We start from the raw sequence: 20,567 nt of genomic DNA, 5'->3' as shown, positions 1-20,567 counted from the left end.
AAAAAGATTTTAATTATTAATAACACCCACATTGATTTTGACATCATGCCAAATGTCACACTCTCCCTCTCTCAGTCTCAATTTAAATTACTGGTTGCTTCATTGGCATGAGACAGGGACTTCATGAATTTGCAAAGAAAGGTGACAAAATGAATTATAGTCACTAACAATTAAATTAATGAGGATGAACCATCTTCAATAAATAATGAAGGGTGTATTATTTTGCACTCAGCACATTGCTGAACACATCCTGCTGCAGAGTAACAAACAGTTACTAATCTTCACATCTAGACTAAAATAACAAGCATACAGACTTTCCTAAAATGTCTGAATGTTCCTTTAAATTCCAATCCTTATCTGCAGCCATGCTACAACACAAACTCAGACACACAGGCAGCAGCTGCCTTATCACGCAGGCATCAATGGCGTCCCATCAGCATTATGGCTATAGGAATATAACATGCCTGTTATGCTATATCTACTCTGCATGTGGGTCTTTCTCGTGGTAACATCATAATTAAACACTGGCTTGTATCCAAACATATTGACAAAAGAGGATAAAGAAGCAGGATGAGAATTACAGAAACTGGTTTTTCAGCCCTGCAACACAAACACACAGGAGGTGAAAGGATTCAGAGCTAAAGGTCAGTGATCACATACACACAAACACAGGCCAAACTACCTCCCACTCATCCCAGAGTGTGTGAGAGGCCATGACACAGCAGTACTGACAGTAACCAAACAGTTGTTATTGGGGTTTGAAACGCAGGATGAATCAAACCTAATTCAACTGGGCATGTGCCCACACACATCTGATACGCAACTACACAAAGAAACAGGGAACAGCTAATGAGGACAGATGCTAGGGAGACTGTGCTGCTCTTGTGTGTTGATTGGATGTCCCTAAAAGTTGTGCTCTCACTTTCCTAAGACAATCCAGTATCTTTGTGTTTGATTTATTGCAAATCTAAACAAATATCTGAGAAACATTTAGGTTCCTATTTGTATTTGAACTAGCAGGATGTTACAGCAACTTTCTTATCAGGGGTTGCAAACAGTAAGAATGAAGCTGCCACTGATTTTTGTTTGCAATCAATTTCTGTGCATCTATGCATCAACACTTGTCAGTGTGGTGTCTGAATTCTCCTTACATGATTTCTTGTGTAGCTGTTCCAGCAGCAGCAGGATTCCCTGATCTAATTTGTTGATATCCGCTTCAGCCAGTTTTCTATATTTCCATTTAAATGTATTATTCCCTATTTCTTAATTCTAAATATATTTGTTTTTATTTCATGTTAATCACTGTATCACATACTAAGGATTTTAAATGCAAAAACAAAAGGGCAGAATTATTAAAATAAAGTCACACCAAAGGAAATGCTTGCACAGATATGATGCATTCACAGATTGCTAACCCTTTATAAGATAGATGAACTGCTTATATCCACATGCACTAAACCTGCTGCACCTAATTATCACAGGTAAGAGAAGTAATTATTGGAATCACCCGGTTCACTTTTTTTCTGTGCCATTCCAATTTAATGTGCAATATCTATGTATGTAAATGTGCATCTGTAATTTAATGACTTACTGACTAAATATCGATATCTGGCCTTCATTTCATGTGAATAGCTGTACTGGAAATAATTTTAATGAAAAAAATGCTGATACTTTATCACTATATATATATCAAACGTCTGTGCTGCATTTATGTAAAACACATGGCTTCTTTTAACGATGATTAAAAACATTAAAGGTTATTTACCACAAATGGATGCTGCAGCCTGAGAGGCCTATCGGCCAATCTGACATGTCCTTTAAAAGGTTAATGCATCACAGGCAGAGCCCACTCATGCACCAATATGGAAACTCTGTTTATTTTTGATGCAAAGTGCATTTACAGAAACTTCATGTAAGTCCCTTTAGATCCTTGTCAATTTTAAATCACAAAGTATAGAATTCAGAAGTGTTTATATTATTTTGGGTATATTCTTATTTCAGCAAGCAGCAGATGTAGAGTGGCTGAAAAACTGTTATCAATATTTTAGTATGCCATAAGTGTTTTATTCAGTTCAAAACTGCTGTGCATGTTCATCTATCTGACATCTTGCAGGTGCTCAAACACAAACACTTACTATCCCACAACTGGTGTCATGACTCTTAACAAGAGATAAAAATGAAATGTGGAGGAACAAACTCCAATACATATAATGTTCTTCTAGATGTTTATTAATGCTGCTGTACTGTGCAGTGTATAGAAATGTTTACTCAGCACACAAATTCTCACTTACTTTCATAACAGCCAAATTTCCAGTTTCAAAAGCAGATCCATCTGCTTCAGTTTTAAAAGTTTAATCTCTTCCTTACATCAGTTTTGCCCTACTCAAACAGGATCCATTGTAAGGCTAAACAACTGATCATTTTCAAATAGTTACTGACTGGCCTGCTGCAAGGTTTTCCACAAGATAGAAACATGTCAGAGGCCGACGCACCAGCTCGCATTAAGTCTGAAACTAACAATGAAGGGATTCTTAGTAAAACAACTGCAGTGTGAGAATTTACCAGGACTAACACAAACCTCTCTGCTAATTTAGGAAGTTGACACAGTGTTGAATCAGACGGAAAAAACACCACCTGTCACAGTACTGAGAGCTGCGGGTGCAGTCAGCTTGATGCAGGTTTCAGAGCACATTAGCTGATAAGTCTACCTGGTGGAAGTCTGCAACTGAAGGTAGAGGCAGTTTCATTTACTGGTGTCCAAATGATATTTTTGAAAATGTGGGATTTACACAAATGATACCAACCGGAAAGCTGAAGAACGTTATGCAATTCTGCAGTATTTTAATGAAAAAAATGCATCACAGCGCTGTATGAAAGGTGTAGCAGAAACTGGATGCAGTTTTACTGTGCACCAGTGCCCACTGTTTACTATTGCTGCAGAGTACACATTATGTGTTATGCATTTAGTTCTTACAGCTTGAAATATCCTTAGAATTGTCCAGCCTGAACACATACACTTTTTGTACAGTTTCTCAATTAGAAGCTAAACTAACAGAGGAAACTGAATCAAATAAAAATCACTCTGAATTGCTCTGTGTAGTATTGTTGCAAATTAAACTGTAATTTTAGTTTTTATATCAAATTGTCACACATAAGATTTAGCTCCAACAGTGTGAGAGGGAGAGCTGCACATCCCTAACACCAACCTAAAAAAACACTGACATATTTCAGTGTTTATCTGTGTGTCCACAATAAATAGATTATTGTCTTTTGTTTAGGTAACATTCCATGAAACCTACACTGACCAGCTGTTTTAGGAAAGCCTTCATTTAAAATATGTAACACAAGGCTCACAGGCTTATTATAATGTTAGGTCTTCACTTAACATGAGCACAAGCATTTTATGTTGCTGATCACAAAGCTCCACAGAACAATAATTAGAATAGTTGCATTGAATGGAAATAACATTTGGATTTGTCAGTCATCAGTTATCAGCCACTGTGCATACTAGACTCCATCTGGTTTCCAGCACAGGGACCGGACAGAATGGTCACCTGAATTCTGAACAGAATGACTGAATAAGATCCAGGTATGGAGTTGCAGAAGGAGGAGGAGACGAAAAGGATGAGCAAGGCTAAAGGCCCAAGAGAAGAACCAGGACGACCGCCTTCCTCTTCTCACTCCTCTGGCAGTTTGGATACAATATTGTGGAATCAACTGGAGTCTGTCTGACCAAACTGGAACAGTAGGGCGAGAGACATAGCCAGGCACACAGAGACAGAGAGAGAGAGAGTCCACCAAGCACTCTGTCATTTACAGATGTGGAATGTGGCAGTTGGTTGGCCTTGAGCACTAATTACAGACCATCTTTCTCTCTCTGTCAAGGCCAGTCAACCAGAACCAGACTGCACCCACAATCCTTTGCTCCAAGCTCCAGTCCCCAGACACAAGAACAGGCCGTACCAATGATTCACACACACACACACACACACACACACACGCACACACACACACACACACACACAGACGCACACACAAACAAACAATCACAATGATGCTAATGCTCCAGCTGCTGCACTTGAAGCTGCCTCGACCGATTATGATCCATTCACACAAAACCACAGATTCATTCATTTAATGAAGTTGCTGAGCCAGTTTACTTGATGAGGGACTAAAATGAAAACAAGCAGTTAGAGGAACCTCCACACAAACTAACTACATTCAAGGAATAAAAGAGCAGCGAGTCAGTGTAAGTAGGCTGACCAGAACTGACTTTTAATAGCCACCGCTTTATTGATTTGGACATACAAAAACCTGTTAAACCTGTGCACTGATGTACAGTATTAATAAAGGGACTGAACGAAACCACAATGAGGGCATGGAAGAACTCAGCAGAAATGATGATGCAAAAATAGAAAAGAAGTTAAGGGCATCATGAAACAAACTTAAAAGATAACTCTGCACTATGGGTCTTATGTAAATAGCTTTGGATTCCTTCCTATGTGTCAGGATAACAGGGTATTCACCAAACTAACTGCTAAGAGCTGGGAACAGGGTTGGGGTGGGTTATGAAACCAAAGTGGAGAGCAGCACAAGCAGGCAATCTGACTTGTTGGGCGTAAAACTAAAACTAAGTGCACTCAGAATATTAGTAATAACGCCTCAATGTGCATGTTCAACAGGAAATGCAACACGCAACATTGTAAGGGCTTTTTGCAGCCACATTCAATTTCCTATAATCTCCACATTCTCCCTGCTTCCTCGCTCTAATATGATTTGAAGCCTCTGCCATCAGAAGTACTGCCAATTAACTTCAAATGTTCCTAGATTTTCCATTTATTTTATGACTCTGTGGTTAATCTTTAAGAAGAGTGACACTTATGAGACTATTATTAGACTGGCATTGTATGAATTTGATTTATGAGACTAATCTGAATTGATTTTTATCAGTGATTTGTCCAAAACTGATCAGCTAAAGTATCGATGGTACCTACATTATCAACTGAAATATGTGGTGCAAGTCACCAAATTTCAAATTTACAGTGACGTGTAAATTAAGAGACATGTTCTTGATACTTACAAAATAATCTGCCTTGTTTTAGAGCTTGTTAATAAGGTGAATTTATTAAATTACCAATATTATGAACCTGTTACCAATCCAGGTTTCCCCGCATCACAAATTTCAATATGTGAATCCAATATTATTACTCAGGATAACAACAGTGATACACGAGGTGCTTAACTGGGCAGTCAGCCACAGTCCAGTCCAGCAGTCCATACAGTTTTCATACTGTATGAATCAGGACAAACACATGAGAAAAACATGCAATAAAGATATGATGGAGGGATGAGTTACTAAAATATGTCTAATTACACTTATCTTTATCAAAGTAATGATGACAGTTCATCATCATGGTGATTTTAGTGGCATAGTACAAACCTGTCATGTTTATTTTCTTGTCACTTATATGATACATGTCACTGGATACCAGGAATTCAGCTGAAGCTGAGGTTTTGAAGATTCTTTCCAAAACTAAAGTATTGTAAAATTCTTATTTGAACATTCATTTTACTAGATTGAACACATATATTTTTTACTATTTAGCCTCCAATTTCCATGAGAAAGTTCTGCAGTGTGATAAGGAAAAAAAGTTGCAGCTTGGAGGTTGAACAGTGTACATACTGCTGTGACAGCTGATATACAGCACTTTGCCCATAGGGTGCTGCAATATGACATACATCCTCTGTTCTGTAGCTATCTGTCATAATATTCTGTCGTTCTCTCACCTGCTGCCATCTCCCTGTCTGTGCCTTCTCTCAACCTGCTATAACCCACCTGCTCCAGGTGTTGGCTGCAAAAGGCTGCATGTGCATATAGAGTGAAACACTTTTTCTGACTTTAGAAAATATGTGGGTAGAACAGCCCAACAGAAGCTAATGGAGACAACAAAACCAAATTATCACACACATACAGCTCTGGTTTGATTATTCCCAGAATGTGTGTATGTGCACAAATTTGTGTTTGTTCCACAAGTCTGGCAAACATTATAACCCAGAGTCTGTCTGAAGCCTAATTGTCACGTTGTCTGCAGGTAAAAACAGGTTTGAAGTTGTAATAAGCTGAAATAATAGTGGGGAGGACGGAGTACGAAGACAAACACGCTTGTGTCGTATCTTTGCTGGGAGGTCACATTCTTTGATTTTGGTCACAAGGGTTGTTTTGGTGTCAATACTCTGCTCATGCATTGATTAACAGATTACAACAACCAACGAAGACTCCTACTGTTCTTTAGACACTAAATGAGCCTGTCGGTTTGGGGAGTTTATTTCCACTGTTCTACTTTCTACTTTTTGTGCTTTAAAGAATATTTTTGAATGGCATCAGGTTTATCCTTCAAGGTGCTCATTTATGATTAAAGCTCATAAAATGTTGGCGTGGAGATGGATGGCAAAAAAACACCAGACTACTTAAAAGTGGATGCCTGTCACAGTTTACTGTGGGTAGCGTTTAATTTTTCAGATGATGATCATCAAACATTCATCAACTTAAATGAGTAGTTTAACGTTTTGGCAAACACGTGGAATTAATGTCTTTCTAACGGTGAGATGAGATGGCTATAAATCTATGTCTATTTATTAAGTGCAAAGCTGGAGACGAGAAGTAATTAGTCCATCTCAGCCTAAGGACCGGATGCGAGGGGAAACAGCTACCTAACAACACACGTACTGACACCTCTGAAGCTGATGATTTACATGTGTATCTGGTTTTATCCACACACAAACAGAATTGTAAACATCAGTTGTGGTTTTATGGGGACTCTGCTAACAACAGCTGGGCACAGTAGCTTTCTGGAGTCATCACAATAAGACTGCCAAGTTCGTATTGTACAGAGACCTATAACAACAACGGTGCTTATCATATTTGGCAACTACTCTAGTTGACACTGCACAGGAGTTAATGGCAGATGGATACACAAACCACATTTATTTGCTCTTTTGTTGTTTTACATTTCACTAAAAGAATCACATGAATCTTTACACGAATTTCGTTTCAAAACACTTTGTTTCATCCTAGAACCAGGTTACACTTGCAGCACAGTAAACACAGTAGTCTTGTGGTGGGTACAGCTTAGGAAATAGAAATAATATCACATGCAAATTCAACAGTTTTAAAAATTGGTTAGAATTGTATATTTTTTAAGCAGATTGATAATCAGGCTGGAAAAAATAATGCAAACTGAATATAATGAGCTCCTACTGTCCTAATTACTGTCACAAAAAACAATGCACGTATTATAATTTAAAACAAATCAGAGGTATTGTTTAATTAGCAAGAGGAGAGACTATTGCAGAATATCTGTAGTGAAACTAGAGAACCAGCCTCGCCAATTAAGCCATGTTAGAGAGACAGTAGGAATACATGGTGTCGCTTTCCCCCCTATCCAGCATAAAGGCTTGTTCAGAGCCTGAGCCAATGGAGCTGCTGTCAAAGCAAATTAAAGCAGAAAAAACAGTGGAGAGAAGTGGCCCTCCTCCACTGTCCTGCCCCCATCCTTCCCTTATTCTCCTCGCAGCCTCCTCCTCCTCTTCCTCCTCACTAACCCTTCTGCCTTTACCTTCCATCCCCCATCTCATCATCCTCCTCCTCCCTCCCTCCCTCCTTCCATCTCCCCACTGTACTCCCTTCTCTCCTTCATTTACCCAGAGACTGAGCCACACACACACAGCCTGCATGAACCGGCATGATCGACACAGACGCAACCTTGAAATTTGAATATGCATGAGCAAATGCAGGCATATGCACTTGATTTCTTTACTTGTGGGGACCTTAAATTGATTTTCATTAATTTCCTGAAGACTTACCCTTAACCTTACCTGTAACCAAAACTCACCGAACCCTAACCCTTAACCCAACCTTTATGCTAAAATTCAGTCATTTACATGGAGCCACAAGGAAGGCCAAGTCCCCACAATGTGACTAACACCAAGCAGCATAATGTGGAGCATACATGTGCATCTGTAGAGCTGTCATACCAACTGGATGGGTTCACCACGACTGTGTCTGTGAGTGTGTGCACCATTAGTGCTATAGTTTTCACACATATGACAACTGCAACAACTGATCCATTAGCAGAGAATGTATACTCAGCAGTAGGTGTGTGTGTGTGTGTGTGTGTGTGTGTGTGTGTGTGTGTGTGTGTAGTTACAGTTCATAAGAGATGTGGCCTTTCCTCCACAGGGTCCACAAAGTAGCCACACACACACAAAAACACACACACACATACTGCTAATATTCTTACCATAGCAATAATCGGGCAGGTATGCATTGTCCTCATGTGTCCTTAGTTACTATACATTCTAGTGGTAACAGTGTTCAAGACTCATCCTTTATCCCCAGTACCTTCTCCAGCATCATCACACTCACTTATTACCATGATCACTTCATGGCTGCTGAGATAACAGAGAGCAGCGGTTATTAACAGCAGCAACACAGGGGCTCCATCATCAACCAGAGAGAAGTCCCTTGAGGAAATATTAAAATATGATCCTGTCCTGGGGGATAATAAATAAAAGATAGGACCAAAATATGACAAAAGATGCCAAATAATAAAATCACAATGCTGCACAACACACAAACTAAACCAATAAATAATAATGATGAAAACTGCACAAAATGAATTGGCTAAGGAGGGATGAGAGCCCACAGGGAGTCTTTGGTATGTCATCATGTCCCCAGAGACAGTTTAGGTGATAAGAGGTCGCTGTCTGAGCATGACCTGAAGTCACTAAGAATATTATTTATTATAACATCAGTGACAATACAGACATTTTTAGATGCACTTTGGACACTGTCAAACTCTTGAGGCACTATCTGAGTTCCTAAAATTAGACAGAGTGAAAATATTTGCTTGTGGTGGAGCCTATACTGAAGAAGTCTGACGTTTGTTTCTGGTTTTTATTTAGTTTTTGTTTGTTTTCTTGTTGACTACCCTACTGTCTATAAAAAAAGCTTAATTAAAAGCGTATTAATTTCAAATGTAAATTCAGAAATATTCATAAAGTCAGCAGACATGAAGACTTTCTAAAGTAAGTAGTATAGATCCAATAACTGAACTGTAGCAGCGATCAAAGCGAGATAAAAACTTAAAGGACAAAGAAACACAAAACCGTGCAGAGCTTACTGGTGTGTCAAACTGCAGCAGCCCAATAGTCTGATAATTAAGTGAATGAACAAACGTGAAGGTGGAATAAACAATATTATGGAATGACGCGGGTCAGTGCAGGTGAACAATTACACGGTCACCATCAACTCTTTACCAGAGACGTGCTGGATGGATGTTTGCCTACCTGGTTGACAGCTGCGACCGCCGGGTGGGGTCCCGGTGTTCGGACGGGGTCCCCTCCGCTGACTCAGTCCGCCGCTCCTGACCTTCCTGCTGCAGTGGTTTAAGCGGCTTTGGTCTCCCTGCGTGCAGCTGCAGCAGACGCCACAGTAAATCCAGACAGGACACCCTGGCAGTGGTGTGTTCACACACGGATGGTTTGTTTAGCGCGCAGTGACAGCGCTCACCGCTCATGCGGCTCACCGTCCCTCGCTCTGCCCGTCTGTCTGCAACCTCGTCCCGGCGCTGTGCTGGGCTGAGCCGCACAGTGCAGGAGCGCACAGACACACACACACACACACACACACACACACACCCACACACACACACACACACAAAGACAAAACACGCCCAGCCGGCAGCCACGCTCCGACAGGACCCGCCTCTACCGTAATACTAAGAAAAGAGCCAAGCGCCTCAGCTCACCACCTTGTCAGTCTGATAACAACATCAACAGGATTCGCAGCACAGTGATTTAACTGATTTGAGTGAAGAGATAGCAGGCCTACATGTTTCAGCATGTACTTCCCATGTAAGCTCATCATTTTACCAGCAACCAGCTACAGAACAGCACTGCTCTTTTTACTGAACAGGTTGACACAGAAAATGCTCCATTATCATTCTAGGGATACGGGCAGGGGTCCACCCTGGACAGGTCCCCAGTCCATCACAGGGCCACACATAGAGACAAACAGCCTCACACACTCACACTCACTCCTATGGGCAATTTAGAGTCACCAATCAACCTGACATACATGTTTTTGGACTGTGGGAGGAAACCAGAGTACCTGGAGAAAACCCACACAGGCACAGGGAGAACATGCAAACTCCACACAGAAAGGCCCCTGATGGGTTTCAAACCAGGAACCTTCTTGCTGTGAGGCAACAGTGCTAACCACCAATCCACTGTGATGCAGATATTACATTAATTAAAAATAGATATCTAATTAGACCAGTGGATTGATTAGATAAACCCTGTAAGCAGCCTATTTCCCTACCTGCATGAGATTTGAGCATACAAACTGTAAACAGCAACATCCAGTCAGGGGCTCAGGAGAAAAGCAAGAAGGGAACTGGAAGAGGCAGGTGAAGAAAAGAGAAAAATGTGTGGCTGTAAGACTGCAGGTAATAAAAAGCAGACAGGCCCCAGGTGGAGAATGTTTCAGCGACCAATCACATTGATGAACTGCCCAAGCAAACTTCGCTTCACCACCTTTAGGACCATGGAGCTACCTTTAGGACCATGGAGCTACCTTTAGGACCATGGAGCTAGCCACTTAGGGTTGTATAAGTATTGAATGTATAAGATCAACACAGTTTGAGTTTATGCTGTTTGTGTGATGAACAAATTCTCAATTTTAGTGTTTGAGACCTCAAATGAAAAGACAGATTATCTCCACTTTAAATGCCAAAGTGTCAGGGAACATATCAAGGTGAGAAAAGTGGATATTGGCTGAAACTGTGTCATATCTAAATCCAACTACACGTAGACTCATGGCTGATGAAATCCTAGATGTGGAATATTATTGGGACAGTGTGGCAGGTCATTATGGATTTCCATTAGGTTACATAAGGGGGTCAGAGAAGCTTTAACATCAGTTGTACAGCTGATCAACTGTGAGAATCAGAGGAGCTGTACCAGTTATTATCAGGGTGATAGATGAACACCTCACTCTCCTGCTCACTCTGCTCGCTGAGAAATGCTGATTGGGGAGCTTTCAGGTGTTGCCTCAGTGAGTTACCTTGGGTATGTTGGATATGAGCACAACACCATCAGTCACTCTGACAGCCAATCAAATAACTGGCCAATCAGGTGAGGGTGTGAGTGAAAACTGCAAGCCAGTAACATGATGATTGGTGATGCTGAACGTGCACCCACCTGCTGTGCACTGCACAGCTCTAGTCTGTCACTATTAAGGTTTCACCTTTACAGCAGGCCAGTTAGGAAAGGTTTCCAGTGATCTGTTGGTGTGAAGGCAGACTGACAAGTTAGCATGACTGTCCAGAAAAAGGGCTTTATATTCAGACTGCTTACTTTGACAGTTTTACAGTTAAAGTAATTTGTTTTTTGTCATCCAACCACACAGATTCAGATGAGATTTGGTCTCATCTGCTGGCTTCACTAACACATTTTTTACCTCCTAATGCTACTTTCATTGATTTTGGTGCTTGGGGAGAATATCAAGTCATTCCATGTCCAAGTGGAGTCAGTGTGTTCGTGTTAACATCAGAGAAGTTATAAGGTGTTTTGGATTCAGGCAAATCAAGTCTAGAGTCATCAGAGTCAGGATTTACATCTGACTTGAGTTCAGGTCATGTGACCGATCTGAAGAATAATAATTTACAGTAAATATTGTATGTATGCAAGGTACTAAAGACACATTACATTCTTAATGGTGAGGCATTCAATTATGAATGACATCAAATAAAAATGTAACCTGTGTGCTTTCACCCAGAAGATTAAAATTAACATGGAAAGTTTCAAACAGTTCTGCTTTAACTGAAGGGAAGCAGTATTATAAGCATTACGGTAGGGTTAATAACAAACCTTAATTTCTACAGTGTACACACTGTGTGCCTGTGTGTGTGCCTGCATTCATGCACAGTGAAGTGCATGCATGCCTGTTTGTTGAACTCTACATTGATGACACAGGGGAAGCTTCACACACACACACAACTTGGCATTGGGACTACTTGGCACAAAAGATGTAGGAACTGAAGCGCAACAGAGCAGCAGAGTCTTACAAGTACATAGAGGAAACAGAGAAAACAACCCTCCAAACACCCAACACCCACACACACATGCACCCAACCACCCACCCACACGCACACACAGTTTTAGGCATTAACCTAATACCCCGAAACAAATGCAAATATAAAAACACTGTAGGCCACCAGCAAATGGCAGCTGGATCATCCCTCAGAGAGACGGAGTGGATTCAAGGTGATAAAAAGAGAAAGGCAATTTCTGCATTGCGAGGACATTTTTGGAAGTCATCACAGTTAAGGTTAAGGATAAGGAGCTACGTAATGCATTATGTCAGTGAGCTCACAAACATACAAAGTCCAATGTGTGTATGTGTGGTGTGTGCAAGAGAAAGGGAGGTTTGGTGCCAGTGAGCTGATAACAGTGTGATAGTACTGACACAGTGAGGTGCATGGGACAAAACACAGATACAAAAATCACACTGACAGAGCTCTGCAACACACACACACAGAGACACACACACACATATACACACACACACGGTGAACAGACTGTAGGGGTAAATGTTGACACTCTTATTTATTACATGACATATGTTCCTTTTATGCCGTCGCTGTGGTGCTATCAAACGTGTCTGTGTGTGTGTATGTGAGTACCAGTGTATCACCAGTGTGTATGTGCAGCCGATGTAGAATGTTCATAACTGGGTGTAATGGGCTCCATATGGTGAAGTCGGAGAGCTTGGGCAGAGTGTGTCTGGGAGAAATATCACCCCTGTCTTCACCTTTCACACACCACTTGTTTCATTTGTACATAAACTGGCACACAAACACACACATTCACATATTACCATTTCCTGTGGGGATAAAGATGTTTTTCTCTAGACGGTGTTTGTGTGTTAATGCAGCTTGTTGTCAAATGGTAATCATTAAAAAGGAAATGCATAACTATCACTCATGATGAAGAAACAAGGAGAGAAATGGGGGAGGGGTGGAAGAAAGGCAAGATATTAAAGAGGGTGTGGGTGAGTATAAAGTGATAATAATACATTGTATGGAGAGCGAGCAGGGAGTGCTGTATGTGTAGATTTAACTCACTCTACTACAGTATACTAACAGGCTGAATACTAAACAGAACAGGTGTATGGTCAGACTGATACACAGTTATATTATTGGGTTTAACTCAGGCCAGTCTCTACATTTTCACAACAGATTCAGTATTATTTAACTATTTTGTTCAGGTATTTCGTGTCTATAGCAGAATATGCTTTATTTCCATTACGACGGACAAAAAAACTGCCAAAAAACAGCCTAAATTGCTGTTATGCATTTATGTAATCGCAATACAATTCCAAGAATAAATATCCATCCACCATCTATATTGCTTATCCTGTAAAGGGGTTCAGGTGGTCGGGGGCTGTAGCCAAACCCAGTGGACTTGGATGAGAGGCAGGTTACACCATAGACTGTTTGCCAGTCTATTACAGTCTATCACAGGGCTGACACTTAGAGAGAGACAAACATTCGTTATATACAGTGGTCAGTCTTATTCACTCTTTCCAGACTGTCTGCATTCCTCGACTCCAGTGGCAGTGCCAGCTTCACCTCATGCACATTAGGGTGGGGATGAGTAGAAGCCTCTAACATGCCTAGTCGCCTTTTGGTGTGACCTAATAAAAAAAAGCAATTAATGCTTTTGTGTGTGACAGTTTTTCCAAGTTTGCTCATTTCATTCTTCTGCCCAACTCGTCCACTGTCAAAAACACAGACTGAGATATAATTGCAACATGTTTCCCACCTGCATGTTGTTCTTCCTGTTTGTCCGTAGTATACCTCACCTCATACCCAGTGTCAGCTGGGATTGGCTGCAGCACCTTCACAACCCTGGATGCTCCAGGTTAAGCGGTGGGTGGATGGATACATGGATGGATGGAAACCTTGGTAAATATCTACCAACATCTCTAGCAGAGGACCTTAAATCACCTCTGACTTCTGAAAGAGTGGGAGGCCTTTCTGTCCAGTGTCTATTGCTGCTATTACACCTGGTGGAGAACCCAGTCTGCTCATCTCTACACATCTGACAACTACAAGAAAAGCATCAATGGCGCAACACTCCAACTTCTCGTTACTTCAGGGATCTGGCACCTCACTGTGCGGTTCTCTTCTTTATCTCCAGTTGGTCCAAGCTGATCCCATGCACCTACAGTATGTTTCATGTCTCCTAGTGAGGGGAGCCCCACTTCATCCCTCAGACCCCCAACCCTGTCATTCATTAAAGGAGACCCAGCCTTCACCATCATGTGTCTGTTAAAGTCTATTATGGGAGCACTGTCCAGTCCTTGGTCAGCTATGAGATCTAAAGGTCACTTCTGGGTAATTTTGGATCCAGTCCTAATTAGAGAGTTTGACTACAACAAGCTGGTCGGACCTGGTGGGACATGAGGACCTATCCATAAAAAGAGGGACAGCTCCTGTCATTTCAGATCCATCCACTCCCACCTGCTCTGTGGTGTTTATTTATTTACAGGCCATTCTCATACACTCTGTGTCAGATTGTATATTAAGCTACTGCCATATATTTCCAGCTGCTTTTCTTGGCCCACCTAATCTTGGTTGAAATGACCACCTGTGTGCTTTAAAGTAAACTTTAGCTTTCTATTTCACCTGCCTCAAACAGACTAGACAGCTTAAATATGTGGATAATGGTGCACAGTTTCAAAGCGATGCTGTTGTACTTAATTGTTCATATAAAACCTCTTCTCACCTCTGCAGAGCCTGCCAATAAACTGGGTGTAAATATTGGATCATTGGTTTCAGAGGGCTACAGAAATGTTCAGACACAGAACATCAAAGCTACTGGCCCTTTGACCATGTTCCTCACTAGTAAACCAACCTGTAATTTTGGGATATTTAACTGCAAGATTCTCCTTCTATTGCCTTCTAAGCTCTGCTTTCTATTTGAATTGAAATGAACAGTTGTCTCCTATTTCAAATTTGTTACCTACTGATCCACCCTGACCTCCTCCTGTTACAATTACTACAGTCTCTCAAGGTCACCTAATTATAACACTAGCCTAAGGTTAATATGGACTGTCTGGTGTCCTGGGAGATGCAGTTTGTGACTATTAAAACATAATTACCGGTGTAATAACAACTGATGACATTCTGGTAATGGGGGGGATAATATTGGAATTGGCTGGCTAATGTCTACCCATACAGTGCAGTTGTTTTGATGGCTGTCTGAAATAAATATAGACAGACTGTAAAACACTTCAGTGGTCCATCTTGCACAGTCATCCGTCCACCCATTACCTGATCCCAGCTAACACACGGTGAGAGGTGGAGCACACCCTGGACAGGTCTGCACAAAATCATGCAAGGTGAAATTCCCTGAGTCTGAATAGAAGAGTATGATCAGTACTGTGCGACTGCCAGGTGAACTTTCTTTCATTTACTGATAAAGGAACAGTCCGTGAGCAGAAAGTTTTCAGTGGAAGGATTTTACTGTGTCGGTCATGTGATCAAACCATTTAATCTGCCTAAAATTCACATGACAGACATATCCTGCCCAGATGCTTTTCAAAGTAAATTCAGTGATATAGTTCACAAAGAGGTAATGGCTGTTGCCTTTTCCTTACGCACTACAGTACCTCGATGAAAATATTGTTTTCAAAGTTTTTTCCACCCTGACAGGGAAATATATTTTTACACTCAATGTCAGGCCACTCTGAACCAGTGGCCACTGCCATGAGAATATTTGACATTTCAAATATGAAATGTAACTGCATCCTCTCAGAAAGGAGTTTTCTATTTGGTTGACTGCACCAGCATGTTGTAATCCTTGTCACACCATCACTCTTATTCCTTCAGCACCTCATAACCTGAGAGGTAGGAAGGAAGGAACGGGTCTGATTGAAATAGGTAAATTGCGTCTGAACTTAATGTTTGTGATATGATGATTCAAATCAGGTCACCTTCAGCTGTGTCTTATGGCAAATGGGACACAGAGTCTCGCAATAATCTAATCTAGAACATTACATCTTAGAGTCTCTCTCTGAAAATAAATACCACATACACACACACACACGCGCGCGCGCGCGCGCACACACACACACACACAGGGACACACACACACACACAGTTGAAATAACAACCATAAAGTAGAACAGAGGGCAATTTGTGCTTGTATGCGGCATCTCATTAGCAAGGTTATTTCATTCAGAGTTAGCTTTCGTTGTTGAACATGCCTGCAGAACAAAAGCCTCCATTCAGCACAGGCACTCCTACACCCCCCAGTTAATGGACAGTATTTTAGAGAAAACACACACACACAGCAGAATAAAAACTACTCCTCACCTGGGAAATGCCCTGCATTGTGTATGTTTAGTTCTTCTTTCACCATGAGCACAGCCTTGTTGTCTCCAGGATTTAATGACATTCAAGCACTATTAGGTTTTTGCTTTTGTATATATCCATATATTAAAACTTTGACTGAATCTGAATTTGATTTAGTTCCAGTCATATGACTAAATTGGACAGTAACTGTATTCTAATTTTAGTCCCTTAGTTTAGTTTTGTGATTTTTATACTACATTTTTAAAGTTTGTGTCTTGTAAGCATGTTGAAGCTACACCTGTTACCATCTTTGTCGTGTACAGTTGGTACAGCTGTTTATTTGTTTGCACAGTGGCTGAGTCGCTCTGATCTGCTAAGAAGCAAGTGATTTGAAAGTGAACTCACTCACATTTTGAATAAAATTCTGTTCATTGATTTTAGCTTGAGAAGAAAAGCTCATTTTTACTTTTTGGTCTAATTCTAAATGTGTTTCTTGTAATAAACAGATTTTTGAAGTAATATTAGCTGACAGAAACCAGGGGGTCCCAGGCACTACCCCACATCACTACCATCTTTTACCAACACACAGGGACATATAAAGGTGCAAACACATCAGCTAACAATTACAGGCTCAGCCAACAACACCAGAGAGAAGAAAACAAACTGGCACATTCTATCAGTCTCATTTGCCTATCAGGGGCTTTTGTAAATGAAAAGCTGAGAGATATAGATTCCAGGAGCACTGTTGGATATCAATCCAATTTATATCAGCAGCTATGCCAACTCAATCTTTCAAGAGATGAATTGTGAATGTGATATTTGTATAGTCAGTTTTGCTGGTCTCCTACCTCTCTACCTCCACATGATACTCCCTCTTAGTCTTCACATTCACAGTAAAGGCTGGATGTCCAGGAGGGTTGGTGCTCTGCAGGTTAAAAGGTTCAGATGTGGCCTTCATAATGGAGATTCAGGCAGGAAAGCAAATATTCAAGCTTACATTAAAAGAAACATTACTGTCTAATTTCTGAACAGCACGTTCATTGTCTTAATCATTTCTCACCATTTAAAGCTTTTTAGCCCAACTTAGAGGTGTGAAGAAGCTATTTCAGGCATCCAGAAGAGATAAAGAAGGAGAAGAAGAAGTAAAAGTTGTAAAAGTAAAAAGGTAAAATTGAAAAATAAAAATAAAATTAAAAAATAAAATTGAAGTAAAAGTCACACATCTGCATTCATGACAGTTCATTTTTTTAGGAATGGCACTGAGCTGTTCTTAGTAAATTAACTGTCTATTCCCGGATGCAGCTTTGTATTCTTATAACTCACAAATGTTTAACACTGTGGGTTGTGACTGATTGAAAAGTAGAGATTAACTTTAGTAATCTGACAATTTAACCAGGCACCAATGATGTTACTGTTTGTGGTTAGTTTATTAACCAACAACCACAATAGAAAATACTGATACTTTGCCCAGTACTTTTGGTGCTGGACTTACAATGACAAACACACACTAAACCTACTTGTTGATTGGGTTAAAATGCTCAGTTTAACACTGAAATCAAAAGTAAAAGTAACCTACCTAATGTCTGTTTGAGATGAGAAAAAAAAAATTCCATATGAGAACAATGACAATATGCCTTTAAATCATTTGTGTGGATCTCTAAGAGGAAACTGAACTTTTAGAGGAGCTAACAAACAATAGGCACAGTGAACCTGGCAGCCTGAGGCTGAGGGACACGAGACAAGAGCAAAGATGAGACAGAAAAGATGTGAAGCTACAGGTGAGAGGCAGAGCATGTATATGAGAGAGAATGATATTTAACCGTATTTTACCTCGACGGACAGTCTTAATAATATCGTGCATCAGCACAACTTACAACTTATACTCTGATTGTGATCGACAGCATTCAGTGAAATTTCTCTTTCCTGCTTTTAAAAGTCAAGACCAAAGTTATAAAACTCCTGGTCAATAAATAGGCTGGGTCCATTTTAAATGAAGATTTCCCTTGTATCAAGATACGATTAGCATTTTGCTAATTATTAATCTAATATTATTGTGTTACATCTCATATAAGGAGTGTTTACTGCCTTAAGCTCATTTCTGTTAGAGCCCACAGCAAGTAAACAACAACAGTGAGTAAAGACCCCTACAGGAAAGAATGACTTTGTGGACACAAAATAGTTGAATTATGCTGCACAAGCTGTTTACATTAATTTGATGGATATTTTTCCTTTCTTGTCACTGTGGGAAATGGCCTTGTTAACTACTGTAGTTTGGGAAAAAGAAAATGGACTCGTGGGTATAAACTTGCTGTCCTATCCACTTCAAAGGAATTTCATCTGGCATTCGGGGAGTAGATAATGACTGTATTTTCATTGTGAGGAGAGCTGTTCTTTTAAAATGGACAGTTCTTGCAGTGTAAGCAGTGGCTGAAAAAACTGTGAAGCCTTACAGACACCATTGTTTTTCTGACGCCACAGGAGCTAAAAAACTGATTCAGCATCTTCTAATACTCATTTTTAGGTTTTTAGATAGAAAAAAAACAAAACACATCCTGGAATAAGATAAAGCTAAACTAAAATCACTGCAATATTCTCTGAAAGATTAGAAAGTAACAGTTGTGAGTTTTCAGTGTTAGTCAGGACAAGAATTATTGGGTGCTAACCGTTGTCATATGATGTCATTTTAATTACTATAATAAATATCTGTTAGTTCATTATAACAGATATAACAGTAGTTTATTAGGTGCACCATAGTAAATGCTCCTTCATGAAAGTGAACTGTAGAGAACTGTATGATCATTTGGAGGCTGGAAAAATGAATTCCCAGGTTTATCATGGTATCCTACAGGATAATGTCAGGGATGGTGGCAACCAGCTGAAGCTCAGTAGAAGTTGGGTGATGCAGCAGGACATGACCCTCAGCATTAGATTAAATCTACTACAGACTGACTTCAAATAATGAAAATCCTCCTTGTGCACTGACCAACTCAGAGCCCAGAATTTAACCCTATAGAGATGATGTGAAATAAGCTCAGAGAGACATTCACACCAGACGTCCTAAGAATAAGGCTCAGATGAAGCAGTTGTGTGAGGAAAAATTCCTCCTACATGTTGTGCAGGTCTGATCTGCAGCTACTGGAAGAGCTGGTTTGAGGTTATTGCTGCCAAAGGAGGTTCAGCCAGTTATTAAATACAAGGGATCACTTACTTTATGCAGAGATATGTTAAATGTGTGTTTTCAGTAAAGAAACTAAATATTATAATTGCCCATGTGCTATTAGCTTAAACACACTGTGTTTGTCTAAACTTGTGATTTGTAATAGTCATATTTTTATGACAAATTAATAAACCAGGCCGTGCCAAAGAGGTCACATACATTTTTCTCATTATAGCTTTCAGTACAGACACGATTACGGTGTGTGATAAGCGTCTAGGAAGACACTGAAAAAGAAAGGAATAAAAGAAATGAACTGCCCCTGACACAGCACCAACAATCCATTAGTAAGCTACAGTCAGCTGTAGAGACAGAGTATTTCTGAACTTTAGACAGAGCCAGGCTAACTGGGTTTTCTTGATTGCAGTCTTCATGCTAAGCTAGGCTAACTGCTCAAACATTGATTGATACAGATCTTCCCATATAACTGTTCCAAAAATAAAAAACAAGTCTTTCTCTCAAACTGTTGAACCAGTAACTTTTGGATATTGTTTGAAAATACCTTCATCCTATGAACAGACAAAGCATAGGAACATCCCAAACATTATGTATTAAATGTAATGTTTTTGCTTTTGTTTCCGTCCATGATATTATCCTCAAAATCCCGACTGACTCTATTTGCTGTGTTTGTTGGACCATGAGATTGAGGGAGAATAATTTAAGAGTGGCGACAGATAAACAAATGAACACACCAAAGACTCAGCTGAGCAGAAAAGTGGAACCCTTACAGATCTCCTACAAACTCCTTGCTGATGCATTATTTTTACAGAAAATAAATACAACTCTACAAAGCTGCATATATTTCATATATTTCTTTTCAGTAGATTATTTCAGTACAAAACTTACAAAAATGTTTCATGAGATATTTTTATCTTCACATAGCCGGTGGCTGCCCCCTGTAAGCTCTTGCTGGTGGTGACAGCACAAAT

General features: G+C 40.2%; 1 protein-coding gene across 1 annotated transcript in view; it reads right to left on the bottom strand.

The window, feature by feature from the left end:
• dok4 (docking protein 4) overlaps window positions 1-9,583 on the bottom strand; it is a 47,321-nt gene extending 37,738 nt beyond the window's left edge. Inside the window, exon 1 of the mRNA XM_026293795.1 lies at window positions 9,349-9,583. The gene's annotated coding sequence lies outside the window, so the exon portion shown is untranslated. The remainder of the gene's footprint in view (window positions 1-9,348) is intronic.
• Between the last annotated feature and the right edge of the window lie 10,984 nt (window positions 9,584-20,567).

Source organism: Mastacembelus armatus, chromosome 3, assembly GCF_900324485.2.
Source record: "Mastacembelus armatus chromosome 3, fMasArm1.2, whole genome shotgun sequence".
Lineage (NCBI taxonomy): Eukaryota > Metazoa > Chordata > Actinopteri > Synbranchiformes > Mastacembelidae > Mastacembelus > Mastacembelus armatus.
The sequence above is the reverse complement of the archived record's forward strand: the minus strand, read 5'-3'. Positions and strand labels throughout refer to the sequence as shown.